This window comes from Ovis aries, chromosome 4 (assembly GCF_016772045.2).
Source record: "Ovis aries strain OAR_USU_Benz2616 breed Rambouillet chromosome 4, ARS-UI_Ramb_v3.0, whole genome shotgun sequence".
NCBI lineage: Eukaryota > Metazoa > Chordata > Mammalia > Artiodactyla > Bovidae > Ovis > Ovis aries.
The window spans coordinates 94,134,426-94,147,866 of NC_056057.1; the positions used below are offsets into that span (position 1 = coordinate 94,134,426).

Sequence of the window (13,441 nt, forward strand, 5' to 3'; positions counted from 1 at the left end):
CCCCTCAACCCCATAGTGCTCCCCCACCCCAACCCCACCCCCACCCCCGCCTCCTGGGATGGTTCTGCCCGATTATTTGCAATGTGAACATTCAGGGCTTGGAAAGACTAAACAGCAATTGTGCTGTGCTTTGCAACCTGCCCCTCACTCCTCAATAATTCTTCTCTTTTTTTCTTTTCTGGACAACACTTAGCAGGAAAAGCTAATTTATGAAGTCCCTAAAGATCTGAACTTTCCGCAGAATTGGCTGCAGCTTCTAGTGGGTTAGAGTCTAATTGGAGTGGAGCAGAAGCCAGGATCTGTGCTGAGGAGGAGGAGGGAGGCATGAAGCCACAGCCGAGGAGTCACCCCTGGCTGGGGTCCCCAACCTGCCCTCCTGCCCAGCAGGGAGCAGGGGGAAATCAGAATGGGGGAGGACAGAATGAGTCCGGAAAGACAGAGGGGTCAGGGGATTTCTGTGACACTTATTATTGCTAACATCCTAGCCAAATCTGAAACTCCCCAAGAGCTGGAGGCACTGTCCACCCTTCTTCCTGTCCAGGTCGCAAGACTAAATCCACCTTAAGTCTACACTACCCCTCAGGTTGGGGCTTCCCAGGTGGTTCAGTGGTAAAAGAACCTGCCTGCCAATGCAGGAGATGCAAGAGACGTGGGTTCGATCCCTGGGTCAGGAAGATCCCCGGGAGAAAGAAATGGCAACCCACTCCAGTATTATTGCCTGGAGAATCCCATGCACAGAAGAGCCTGGTGGGCTACAGCCCATGGGGTCACAGTCAGACACATGTATGTGTTGAGCAGCTGAGCACCCACAAACGCACCCCTTAGGTCTTGAGCCGACAACACCTCCCTCAAGTCAAACATTCCCATCACTTCCCTACAGGCTCTGCGGGAGGGCCAGTGTTCTGTAAGGGTAAATAGAAATTCAAAATAAGAAGCTTAACTCTCTCTGTTGAAAATAATAGAGACTTTTCCACCTCACCTCACTCCCTTTTCTTAGAGCATTTACTTTAGAAAACTTGTAATTGGAAATGCTTTCTCAGTCTCTTTGAAATGTATGTAAATTTTGTCAAAAGCCAAATAAGCCTCTTGCCAGCTTTACTATCCAGGCATGTCTTTCTCAAGGACCCAGGAATCATTCATTTCTTTGAAATGGAATCATCCCGGAAGAAGTGCCCCATCTCCTAGATTCTGTGAGAGAATAGGACCCTAACTTCGGCTTCCATTGCAAAACTAGCTCTTGCCATAAAGAGATGAGTTTCTTTTTCTTTCGGGTAAAGGCAGTTAGCCGACACCGGTGGCCACTGCAATAAATGAATCCAGGGTGAACTATGTGTGACCCATGGTGCTGTCAAGTTCTCTGGCCCAATGGGTGGGGGCTGCTCGTCTAGAGAAAAGACGAGTGATTTCTTCCCATCTTTGCATTCTCCCAGCGGATCACCTCACATTCTGGTTTAATGCTAATTCAGTAGTAAAGTTGTTTTTCTTTGCTACCTCCAGAGAGAGGTTTGCCAGGTTGGGAGGAGAGCTTGTTTCAAACTCTCCCAGAAATTTCAATTTCTCCCAGAAATTGTCTGTTTCAATTTCTCCCAGAAATTCCCACGCTCTCCTAAAGGGAGTTCAGGGCAGTGTTCTGCCCAGGCTTTTCCCGAGGAGGGAGGGCGCAGAATGGAGAGGGGAGAAGTACTCAGGCTCTGCCAAGGTCACAACCAGCACGGATTAGAGAGCCTGGACGTCACCTGGAAGAGGCAGGCCCCGTTCCACCCTGGACTGGCCGCCGTGTTTCCCAGCTCCCAGCCTGCCCTCTTCACCGGGCTCCTTGCCCCGGGTTCACCTTGCTCTTTCATGCATTGAGTGTTAAACTTCTTTTGTTTTCCCTGTCAGCATAGTAATCCTATTCCACAGCTCTTTTCCTCTTTGCATACAAAAGCCAGTGTATAATAGACTGCACAGATTCCATTGCTGTCTGTCTGCTGAGTCCCCTTTGTCCCATAGTTAACCTCATTCATCTGGACCCCATTCATGACGATTTTTTTATATCACTTTTCTAGGCAAAGACTAAAGTGCACTTTGCTTTCTCTGTGAAGAAAAAATCTGTCAAGTAAATTTGTCAAGGAATTTGCTGGAAAGCATTTAATTGATTTGAGAGCAGGAATTCTTTCTGAGCATTTAACGACGTCTTTGCATACTGATAGTTGGATGCTGATTGTTTTTCTCCTTGTCTTCCTTCCCCAGAGCTAGCTGAGAAGCTAGCAAAGGAGAGATTCCTTTCATCTGGTCTCGGCCCTAGTCAGGTTGGGATTGCTCAGCTGCCTCCCCAGGCCATTTGTGTCCAGTCTTCGGAGTCCAGTTCTCAACACTGGCTACACTTTTAACACGTGGGGAGTTTTAAAAGTATATATGCTGGAGCTTCCCTGGCGGCTCAGTGGCAAAGAACCTGCCTACCAATGCTGGAGACATGGGTTTGATCCCTGATCCTGAAGGATCCCACGTGTTGTGGAGCAACTAAGCTGTGCCCTGCCACTATTGAGCCTGTGCTCTAGACCCTGAGAGCCGAGACTGCTGAGCCATGTGCTGCAACTACTGAAGCCCGCACACCCTAGAGCAGTGCTCACAGACAAGAGGAGCCACCGCACCACAGCCGAGAGTAGTCCCCGCTCGCCGCAACTGGGGAAAAGCCTGCGCATCGGCAGAGACCCAGCACAGCCTGAAGAGTGGGTAAGCAAAATTAAAAAAAAGAGTATATGCTTATGCGTGTATCCCGCCCCAGCATCTCTGCCTTCATTGATCCGTGGTGGAGCCAGGGCAGCATCTGTCTTAGAGGATCCTGGGTGATTCTGAGGTGAACGGAGAGGAGCTCTGTAACGTGGGTCAGGTTCCTCCCTCCCTGTGACAGCTGAGAGGCAGCTCTGCCCCGGTCCCTCCTCCCCTACCCTGGCTGCTCATTTAAGCACCTAAGGAGCTCTTTAAAAATACAGATACCTGGCACTGAGCCAAGCAATTCTGATTTTATTAGGCTACAGTGGAGACTTGGGCACCAAGAACCTCTGGTGTGCACCCACGAACCCAGACAGGGGAGAGAGCCCTGACTTCTGAGACTGACCAGAACTAGCATCGGGGCTCTGCTGGGCAACTCTGAGCAAGTTAATTAACTTCTCTGAGCCTCAACCTTCTCATTCCCAACCATGGAATTGTTACCCACATTAAAGGGTTGACTGTAGCCTACCGACTGTGTAGGGTCTTCCTCCACCCTCCTGGTACAGCAGGGGTTAAAGGGGTTAAATAACGCTTCCTTGTGCAAATTTACTATCACTAATTAACCATGCTACCAATAAAAATTCAAATTTTATTAATTAAAGAGTGTTGCTTTAGGGATGAGAAAAAGAGGATTCCAGGGCCTGCCCATCCTGCCAGTCTTTAGTAAGTGTCAGCACCTTCTTATCTCATAAAACCCTGTTCAGGGCGCTGGCACTTCTGAATCAAATTTTAGTTCATTAAAATCTCCCTGGAACTCCCAAGGGGAACTCTCTGCATATGTTTAAAGTTCTGCACGCTAGATGTTATTGTAAAGAAGTGAATGCTTTTCTGTTAGAAATAATCACATTTGTATCATAATATAAATATGCAGTGATTGAGCTCAGAAAGCGAGCCTCAGACTTGAAATCAGATCAGATGGATTCTCCATCATTGCGTATGCCTTCAGCCAATGCCCTTCACCGCTCTTGGCCTCCATTGGCTCACCTAAATTTTAGATGGAGATTCTAAAAATTGGGGTTGAAAATAGTGCTGCTGCTACAAAGGGCATTTGATTCTGCAGCTCATCTCTGATGCCGATATCTACAGGCAGAAGACGTGGTCTCAGAGTACCGCAGAGAGTCACTGCAAGGCTTTAAAAGAACCTCCTTTCCCGAAGGGCACCCTTCCATCCAACTTTCTGAACCTGCTATTGGTACCGCACTCTGCCAGATGTAGAGAAGGATGAAGATAAAATAGCTGTGGATTCTGCCTGCCAGCCCTCAAATAGATTGTGGTTGGGAGGTTCAGATAAATCATGCATGTAACTGACTCTAATGCACAGTAGAAAAGATGTCCAGCTGGGGGTCAGGGCAGGCTTGCTAGAGAAGGTAGTATTTTAACTGTGCCTTGAGGAGAAGAGTTTAGGTAATGGGGCAGGAAATAGCAAGGATGCTGAGGAACCCAGGATGTGAATGGAGAGTGTGTGAGTGGAGGGGGCAGGAAGAGAATCCCCAGGAAACAGAGGCGAAAGGCGAACAGGCAGTTCCTGGGGGTCTTGGATTTCTTTAGGGTGTTCCTAGAGGAGGAATGGCAACCCACTCCAGTATTCTTGCCTTGAGAATCCTAGGGACGGGGGAGCCTAGTGGGCTGCCGTCTATGGGGTCGCACAGTCGGACACAACTAAAGTGACAGCAGCAGCAGCAGCAGCAGAGGTGAAATTGCCAGTTGAAAGGAATGTGTACATTGCTCAAGTGGCCTATGGAAAGGGTGCTCCAATGTCCACTTCTAAGGCAGCAAGATGCCAGAAACTTTGGTCTAAACATGGGGGACAAGGAGGTGCAAGGGCTGTGAGTTGGGGTGCAGGCTGTCAAGTCAGTTTATTCAATATTTTTGGATCACTGGGCTGGGTGTGGGGGTGCAGAGATAAATATACACATCACTGCTCTTGGCAGGACAGACAGACTACAGTCCAGCAGTGTGGGCTACCCCAGGGCTCCCTTGAAAGCTACAAGCAGGCTTTTGTGTGGAAGGGTGTCCTTTCTGGGATCTTCCTCTTTGAGGCACCTCACTCACCTCCACAGAGTTACATACATGGTTCCACCTGTTCTCATCAGGTTACCTGCTCTCCAAGGGGTGGCTCAAGGTCCCAACTGCAGTCCACTTTCTACCATGGTCCTTACCCCAGCCACCACCCTTCAGCCTTGGGGGAGTTTCCAAGATGCTTGGTGACATCTGCCCAGCTCTTGCAGGTGGTTCCTTCTCTGGGCCACAGGTAGGACAGCCACTATCGGGGGTCTCAGCTGGGGAGTCTTTGCAGTAGGCATCCAAGACCTTAAAATATACACACCTGTTGACCCAGCTTTTCTAAATGAGCCTAAGGAACTAAGCATGAATATTTGATTTATTTACAAGATTAGGCATGAGAACATTGTTCATGAGACAAAAAAAAACAAACAGTGAAAACAATCTAAATTTTCAACCATAGGAAATTGTTTAAATAATTTATGGCACAGTTGCACATTGCCAGCGTTATAAATTACATGGTAGATGCATATTTAATAATATGAAAAGAAAGTTGAAGACAATTGAAAATATCACATTGCAAAATGGTATTACTTTATGATTCTATTTATGATAGAAAAAAGTATACACACACACACACATCTATTAGAGAGGGAAACAACAACCCTCTCCAATATTCTTGCCTGGGAATCCTATGGACAGAGGAGCCTGGTGGGCTACAGTCCATGGGGTCAAAAAGAGTCAGACACAACTGAACAACTGAGCACACACACATACGCATCTATAGAGACACAAAAGAGAAGAGCTGTGCATGAAAAACATAAAACATTAGTGATTTCAGGATAGTGACTTATAAGAAATTTAAAGCATCTTCTCTGGAGGTTGTCTACAAGAATGTTCAGTACTTACATAATAAGAATAAAGGATACTCTATTTCTTTCTTTTTATTTATTTATTTGGCCACATTGCGCATGAAGAATCTTAGTAGCCGACCAGGGGTTGAACCTGTACCCCCTGCAATGGAAGCATGGAATCTTAACCATTTGCCCACCAGGGAAGTCCCAAAGATACTCTGTTTCTTAAAGTGACATCTTCCCAGACACAGGGCGATGGGCAGTGTCTCTCATCTGAGATATACCCAGGCAAGAGCTGGGTACTAGGGGCTGGGTGCTGGGGAACCACACTGCTTGGGAGGTGGCCTGGCCTGAGAGGATCCTCCAGACCTCCAGGTGCCCCAGGTCATGCCTCAACCATGCAGGGTGCCACACAGCAACCTCTGCTTATGCAACGTGTTGCAGGAAAAATGCTCTTGGAAGTCTGGCCCCAGCCCTGGGCAAACAAATCTGCCCATTCCTTGGCCTCATTACAGGCCATGATGGGACAAACCAGGACTCAGGCCTGGTGGTTGCATAAAAGAAGGATAGATGGATAGAGCTCCTGGTCTTTGCGTTCCGCTCCATTGAGCAGGCATATTCGAACTTCCCCTCCCTGACTGCTCAGCCCATACAAGCCAAGAGCCTTCTTCAGGAAGACTTCCAGGCTAACCCCACCATGCAATGTACCCTGAATGTCCCCTTCTTTAATTAACAACTAACATTTGTAGAGTGGCTACCAGGTGCTTTACTTGTAACAATCTGAATACCCTGACGATAAGGTGTGAGAAGGTACTATAAGGATCTCACTACCAATGAGGAAATAGAAGCAGAGAGAAACTCATTCCCTAAAGTCGTGTCTGACTCTTGTAACCCTATAGACTGTAGCCCGCCAGGCTCCTTTGTCCATGGAATTCTCCAGGCAGGAATACTGGGGTGGGTTGCCATTCCCTTCTCCAGGGAATCTTCCCAACCCAGGGGTCGAACCCAGGCCTCCTGCATTGCAGGTCTATTCTTTACCATCTGAGGCACCAGGGAAACCCCTTCCCTAATGTCACAGGCTTCTAGATCACAAGTCCAGGATTCAAACTCAGACGGTGTGACCCCAGAGCCAACCCTCAGAGATACCACACCTTATAGCCTCTCTGGCAGATGACTGATGTCACAGTCATGTTTCCATGGTGATTTTGAGTTGCTCCCAGATTTTTCCTGGAAGACTGAATTTCTCCAGGGTCACTGAGAAGGTGCTGGATACGCTGTTACTATTCTAACTGCAGGAGAAGCAGGGGCAGCCTATGGAGCTAGCGTCCAGCTGCTGCGGCCATATCTACAGGTGACTGTGTAAGTCGTCTGATAAAACACCTTTAGGGACGAAATTGGGCTGGTGACTTGGGAAGCCTCAGAATGCATTAAATCTCAGTTTTCTGTAGGGTTGAAGGCTTCTTTCTGCTTCTCCACAGCATCTTCCCAAATGCCTGTTCAGCCCCGGGTACCTGGGGAGGGTCCAACTCTACACAGGATCATGGCCCGCGTCCTTCCACTCCAGTGGGGAAGGGGGATTAGGACAGAGAAAGAGCATGCAGCCCAGAGGCTGAGCCTCCTGAAGCCAGTCTCTTGGCTGTCATCCCTTTCTTCAGAGATTCCAGGCTGGATTCCAGCCCGGGACGTAAGAAGCCGTTACCAAGTCTAGGCAAATCGGCACAACCATATTAACAAGTTATCTCCGCATGGTGGAATTAGAGATGACTTTTTGTCATAGCTTTGCTTCTTTGCATTTTCTAATTTTCTGAAATGAACATAATTACTTGGGCAATTAAATTATTAAAGGGAGCAAAAGTCACTGCCCTTATTCTGTTCTTCACAGGACTCTTTCCCCAGCTATCTCAAGGTGCCCTCTACCACATGTGGCTCCCTCAAAGCCCCTTCTGTCCTTCAAATCAACAAATTCCCATCACTTCCCTCTTCTTCCACACCCTCCACTGCACACTAATCTACTCAAAACCTTGCAAATGACACACTGTTTCACAGGCCTGAGGCTACTGGGCCCCCAAACCCTGGTTTCATGAGAAGTCATCTTTCCTGTTTTTGAAGATGATGCCTAGAACAATGACTCCACCTGGAATTCAGCCTCAATTAACTGCTGGACATCTGCAACCAGAGGTTCTAAACAACCACACTAGCAACATACCTTGGTCCCACTCTTATTGCTGTCCTCCACATGCAGACACCCCCTCAGTTTCTGCCTCTGCCAGCATCACCATCACTGAGCTCTAGGTAGGAAAGCTTATGGAACTTTGACAGATACTTAGTTTCTTCCCAGGAAAAAATTCAGTTAACAAGGCTGTTGTTCTTTTATTCAAAATGTCTTTTGGGTCTTTCCTGCTTCTGTCTCCTCACTCACGCTCCTGGACTATGGCTGAGGTCCAGGACAAACTCTTACTCATTTTTAAAAGCATCTTTTATTTTGTTATTTGCTTTGGCTGTGCTGGGTCTCCGTTGCTGCCTGGGCTTTTCTCTAGTTGTGGCGAGTAAGGGCTACTCTAGTCGGTGGCTTCTTTTGTCGTGGAGCGGAGGCTTCAGTAGCTGTGCGTGCTGGATTCTAGAGAACAGGCTCAATAGCTGTGGTGTTCTGGCTTAGCTGCTTTGCAGCATGTGGAATCTTCCTGGATCAGGGATTGAACCTATGTCCCCGGCACTGGCAAGCATATTCTTGACCACTACGCCACCAGGGAAACCCAAATCTTACTCATTCTTGCATCTCCAGGATCTAGCATAGTCCTCAGCACACAATATACTCTCAATGTTCGCTTTCCTGGTTGAATGAATGAATAAATGGGTATAAAAGAAATCTTTTATAACTGATCTCTTTTAGTTTTTCCCTGCAATCTTTCTTATATTGCTTTGCAGTTGAATCTCCCCAAATGGTGACTTGACCGTGTGAATCCCCTCTGGTGCCTTTAATGGTTCTTATTCTCTGCAAGGTCCTTCAAAATCCAGCTCCCCTAGAGACACAGAGGTAGAGAACAAAAGTATGAATACCAAGGGGGAAGGTGTGGGAGTGAGATGAATTGGGAGATTGGGATGGACATATATACACTATCAATGCTACGTGTAAGATAGATAACTAATGGGAACTGACTGCATACAGCCCAGGAAACTCTACTCAGTGCTCTGTGGTGACCTAAATGGGAAAGAAATCCAAAAAAGAGGGGATTTATGTATACATATAGCTGATTCACCTTGCTCTACAGCAGAAACTAAAACAACATTGTAAAGCAACTAGACTCCAATCAAAATTAATTTTTAAAAATCCAGCCCCTCTTTCCTTTTCTTTATAAAGAATTTGCTGTCTCGCGCCCTGAAGCTCTCCTCCAGCTGTGATCCTGTGGAAGCCAGTGGACCTCGGCTGGGCTGTCTGTCCATCCCGGGCACTGCTGGGCAGCCTGGCTCCTTGGCCCTGCTCTGCTTTTTCAAACTGGAGTCTTCAGCTCAGCTGTCAGAGATGTGTGATCATGAAGTCTCTGTGGTATGTAGTCAGGGTTTATTCCAGGAATGTTTATTGAGGGCCCGCTATGTGCCAGACACTGCTAAAAGCATTTGCTCAAAGCTTCATTTAACCGTTTCTAGAGTCTTTACTATGTTTCAGACCCTGAGCTAGAACTGGGTAGACCCAGTCTTGACTCTCATGGAACTTACTTTCTCATGACAAAGATAAAATCATTGACAAATTAGTAATTAACTGATTGTAGTTTTTGATTCATGCTACGGAGAAGGCAATGGCACTCCACTCCAGTACTCTCGCCTGGAAAATCCCATGGATGGAGGAGCCTGGAAGGCTGCAGTTCGTGGGGTCGCTGAGAGTCGTACATGACTGAGCGACTTCACTTTCATGCATTGGAGAAGGAAATGGCAACCCACTCCAGTATTCTTGCCTGGAGAATCCCAGGGACAGGGGAGCCTGGTGGGCTGCCATCTATGGGGTCGCACAGAGTCGGACACAACTGAAGCAACTTAGCAGCAGCAGCAGCATGTAGAAAGAAACACGGTGCTCTGACAGATGGTAACAGGGAGGACATCAGTCATTAGCAGAAGTAACTCAGACCATTCATGTACCTGATAGGCATTTATGGAGCCCTCACTATGCATCAGGAGCTGTGCCAGGGGCAGGCAACAGTGAGGGGAATAAGATAATCTTTTCCCTTAGGGAGCTCACTCCTGAGAAGCCACATACATACCAGGAGAACCAGTCCAGTCCACCCACCCATCCGTTCCCACCTTCACACAAATATTTAACTTAGAGAAAGTGAAGTGAAGTCGCTCAGTCGTGTCAGGCTCTTTGTGACCCGTGGACTCTAGCCCACCAAGCTCCTCCGTCCATGGGATTCTCCAGGCAAGAATACTGGAGTGGGTTGCCATTTCCTTTTCCAACGTGAGCCTGCAGCTCGTGACTGATCTCAGCGCAAAACCACAAGGGCCAAGGCAGCTGGGAACTGCGGTCTCTAATGATGCCACTTGTTGGGCCCGTCCCTTGACCATGCTGAATTCCAGGCTCTCATCCATAACTTAGAGAAAAATAGCCCATTATTTGACCAAAGTATCCTGTTGCTTTTTTAGTCCAATCTATAAGCTTGTCTAGGTCCTCCTCATTGTGGGTTGAAAGGCACATTTCATACAAGAGAAGGTGCCTGGGATTGCCTAAGATCAGAACAGAGATCTAACCTTTCTCTGCCTTTTTCCTCCTTCAACAGGGCACCAGTAGTGACTCTGCAAAGCCCAGAGCTCTGTGAGGACACCTTCAGACCCTGGCGCACCCACGTGAGCCTGCAGCTCGTGACTGATCTCAGTGCAAAACCACAAGGGCCATGTCAGCTGGGAACTGCGGTCTCTAATGATGCCACTTGTTGGGCCCGTCCCTTGACCACGCTGAATTCCAGGCTCTCATCCATAACAGGGAAATAAGACCCATTTTATCTCTTACTGTGGGTTATTGTCAATCAAGAGACCATGAAAGTGCTTTGAAAAAGAAAAAGCAATATTCAGATTCAAAGGATTAGAATCACTTTTTTTTCACTGTGAGGGTTTTCAAGGTTCAAACAAAAAGGATTTATACGTTTTACTATTTAATAATGAAGTCAAATGTATCAGAAGTTTGATAAAACACCATAGTTGAGTATGCTGTTTAATCACTAAGTCATGTCCGACTCTTTGTGAACCCATAGACTGTAGCCCACTGCGCCTCTCTGTCCATAGGCTTTCCCAGGCAAGAATACTGGCATGGGTTGCCATTTCCTTCTCCAGGGGGTCTTCCCAACCATGGGGATTGAATCTGGGTCTCCTGCTTGGCAGGCAGATTCTTTACCACTGAGCCACCTGGGAAGTATAGCAAGCACTGTTCACTGTATTCACAAGTATTCACTGTATTTCTCCTCTTTTTCTTCTGAGCTCACAGAACCCCAATTCTTTCAGGAAAGAACAAAGCTTCCTTTCATCTGCCTTGATCTCCCCCAGACCCAGGGGCAGACCTATGATTTGTCTTATCATTCATGGCAATCACCTTCCATGTGGCCCGTGATGGGTTTAAGGATATTTCCCAGTTCCAGTCAATGAGAAATAAGGGAAACTGTGACTTCTCTTGGAGAAGGCAATGGCACCCCACTCCAGTGTTCTTGCCTGGAAAATCCCGTGGATGGAGGAGCCTGGTGGGCTGCCGTCTATGGGGTCACACACAGTCGGACACGACTGAAGCAACTTAGCAGCAGCAGCAGCAGCACTGACTTCGCTTTCCCAACTTGAAATACAATCTCAAGAGGAGAAAATCAGGGGACTTCCCTGCTGGTCCAGTGGTTAAGACTGAGCTTCCACTGCAGGGGGACACTGATTTGATTCCTGGTACGGGAACTAAGATCCCATATGCCACATGGCTTGGTGAAAAAAAAAGAGAGAGAAAATCTTTTGCCTCTGCCCTGCCCTTTGTGAGGTCCTGGTGCCTGGAGAAGTAGCTTCCATCTTTCAACCATGAAGCAATGAGCACAAGGGCACAATGGAAGAACAGAGAATCAGAGGAAACAGGATTCTTGAAGATGTCTCCAAGCTACTGCAACCGTCCTCCTCCAGTTATGAGACAATGAAATGCCCTTAATGCTTGAGTCAGTGTTACTTGCTGCCAACTGCATATGTAAATCAGTACAATCTCTGAGGAATGTAGCTTGACAATGTGTTTCTATTTTGAATGCACATACCCTTGAATTCAACAATTCTATTTATCAAGAAATATCCCACAAATATACTCACACTGTGCTCAAATAAGTACTTTTGAGTCTATTAATTAACAACATTATGTATCTAACAATATGGTTAGATTGATTATGGTGCATCTGTATAAATGAAACATACGCTGACTCTAAAATGATTGGCACAACCCTGTGTATTGGTAAGAAATTGTATTCTAGATATATTAGGTGAAAGAAGTGAGATAAATAATGGTTGAAATTGGGCAATGGTACATGGACATTTGTAATGCCATTTTTCCTTATAAGTGTATTGTGGAGATTTAAACTTTTCAAAAAAAAAAAAAAAGCAGAGGCAAGGGGCAAGAACATTAGTGTGAATAATATGAGATTATTTACATGCTCTTAAATATATTTTTAAATTTTATTTTATTTTTTTTGCTATGCTGCGTCTTCATTGCAACGTGCAAGCTTCTCACTGTGGTAGCTTCTCTTGTTGTGGAGCATAGGCTCCAGGTGCCCAGGGACTCAGCAGTTGCAACACACAGGCTCTAGAGCTTGGGCTCGGGAGTCACATGGACTTTGTTGCTCCCAGCACGTGGAATCTTCCTCAACCAGGGACCAAACCTGCTTCCCTGCACTGGCAGGCGGATTCTCATCCACTGTACCAACAAGGAAGTCCTGCACACTGTTTTTTTTTAAGGAAATAGATATATGAAGGACAGAAAAAGAATATCCATGAAAGGACACACCATAAACTGAGAACAACTACTTTATATCTTTGTTCCTTTTGTTTGTTTGTTTTTATATATATATATTTTTTTCCTTTATTTTAATTTATAATACTGTATTGGTTTTGCCATACATTGACATGAATCCACCATGGGTGTACTCTTTGTTCCTTTTGAATTAAAAAAAAATAATACATTATTCTAACACAACGCTGTAAAGCAATTATACTTCAATAAAAACATTAAAAGTAAAAATACTTTATTATATAATAACATATAATTATAATATAAACATAATTATATAATATAAATATATAAATAGCAATATATAATCCTTTATTTAAAATAATTATTAATCAACACAAAATGTAAAAATAGGTAGGTGATGGGTAGATAGGCAGACAGGCAGTCCACACCCTCACACTGTGGTCTCAAGCGCTACTTGGTGTTCAGGCAATAACTCTGGTCCCAATCTGATCTCTGACCCTCAAAAAGGTGATGGTAAGACAAGTAACCTGAGGCTGCCAGGGCCGCTGCCTGTGAGCTAAGTCTCTGCTTAGAACCAAGTTACAAAGATATTGTGGACAAGAAAAACGTGGTCGTAGTGGATGCTACTGCCTGTATATGAAAATCAACACAAACATTTTCGGGGTGGTGGGGAGGGGATAAAAGATTTTCTTCAAAATGTAATTTCATTGTAGATACTTCTTTAACAGACACATTTCTTTATTTCTTTATTTGACAGTTCTGGGTCTTAGTTTCAGCATGCAGGATGTTTAGCTGCGGCATGAGAACTCTCAGCTGCGGCATGCGGGACCCAGTTCAGTTCCCCGACCCGGTATCGAAGCTGGAAGAT

General features: G+C 46.1%; 1 long non-coding RNA gene across 1 annotated transcript; it reads left to right on the forward strand.

Moving 5' to 3' along the window:
* The first annotated feature begins 74 nt into the window (after positions 1-74).
* Positions 75-12,735, forward strand: LOC121819423 (uncharacterized). The gene is made up of 3 exons (XR_006059671.2): positions 75-2,715; positions 8,968-9,153; positions 10,376-12,735. It is a non-coding gene; the product is annotated as an uncharacterized LOC121819423 (long non-coding RNA).
* The last annotated feature ends 706 nt before the right edge of the window (positions 12,736-13,441 follow it).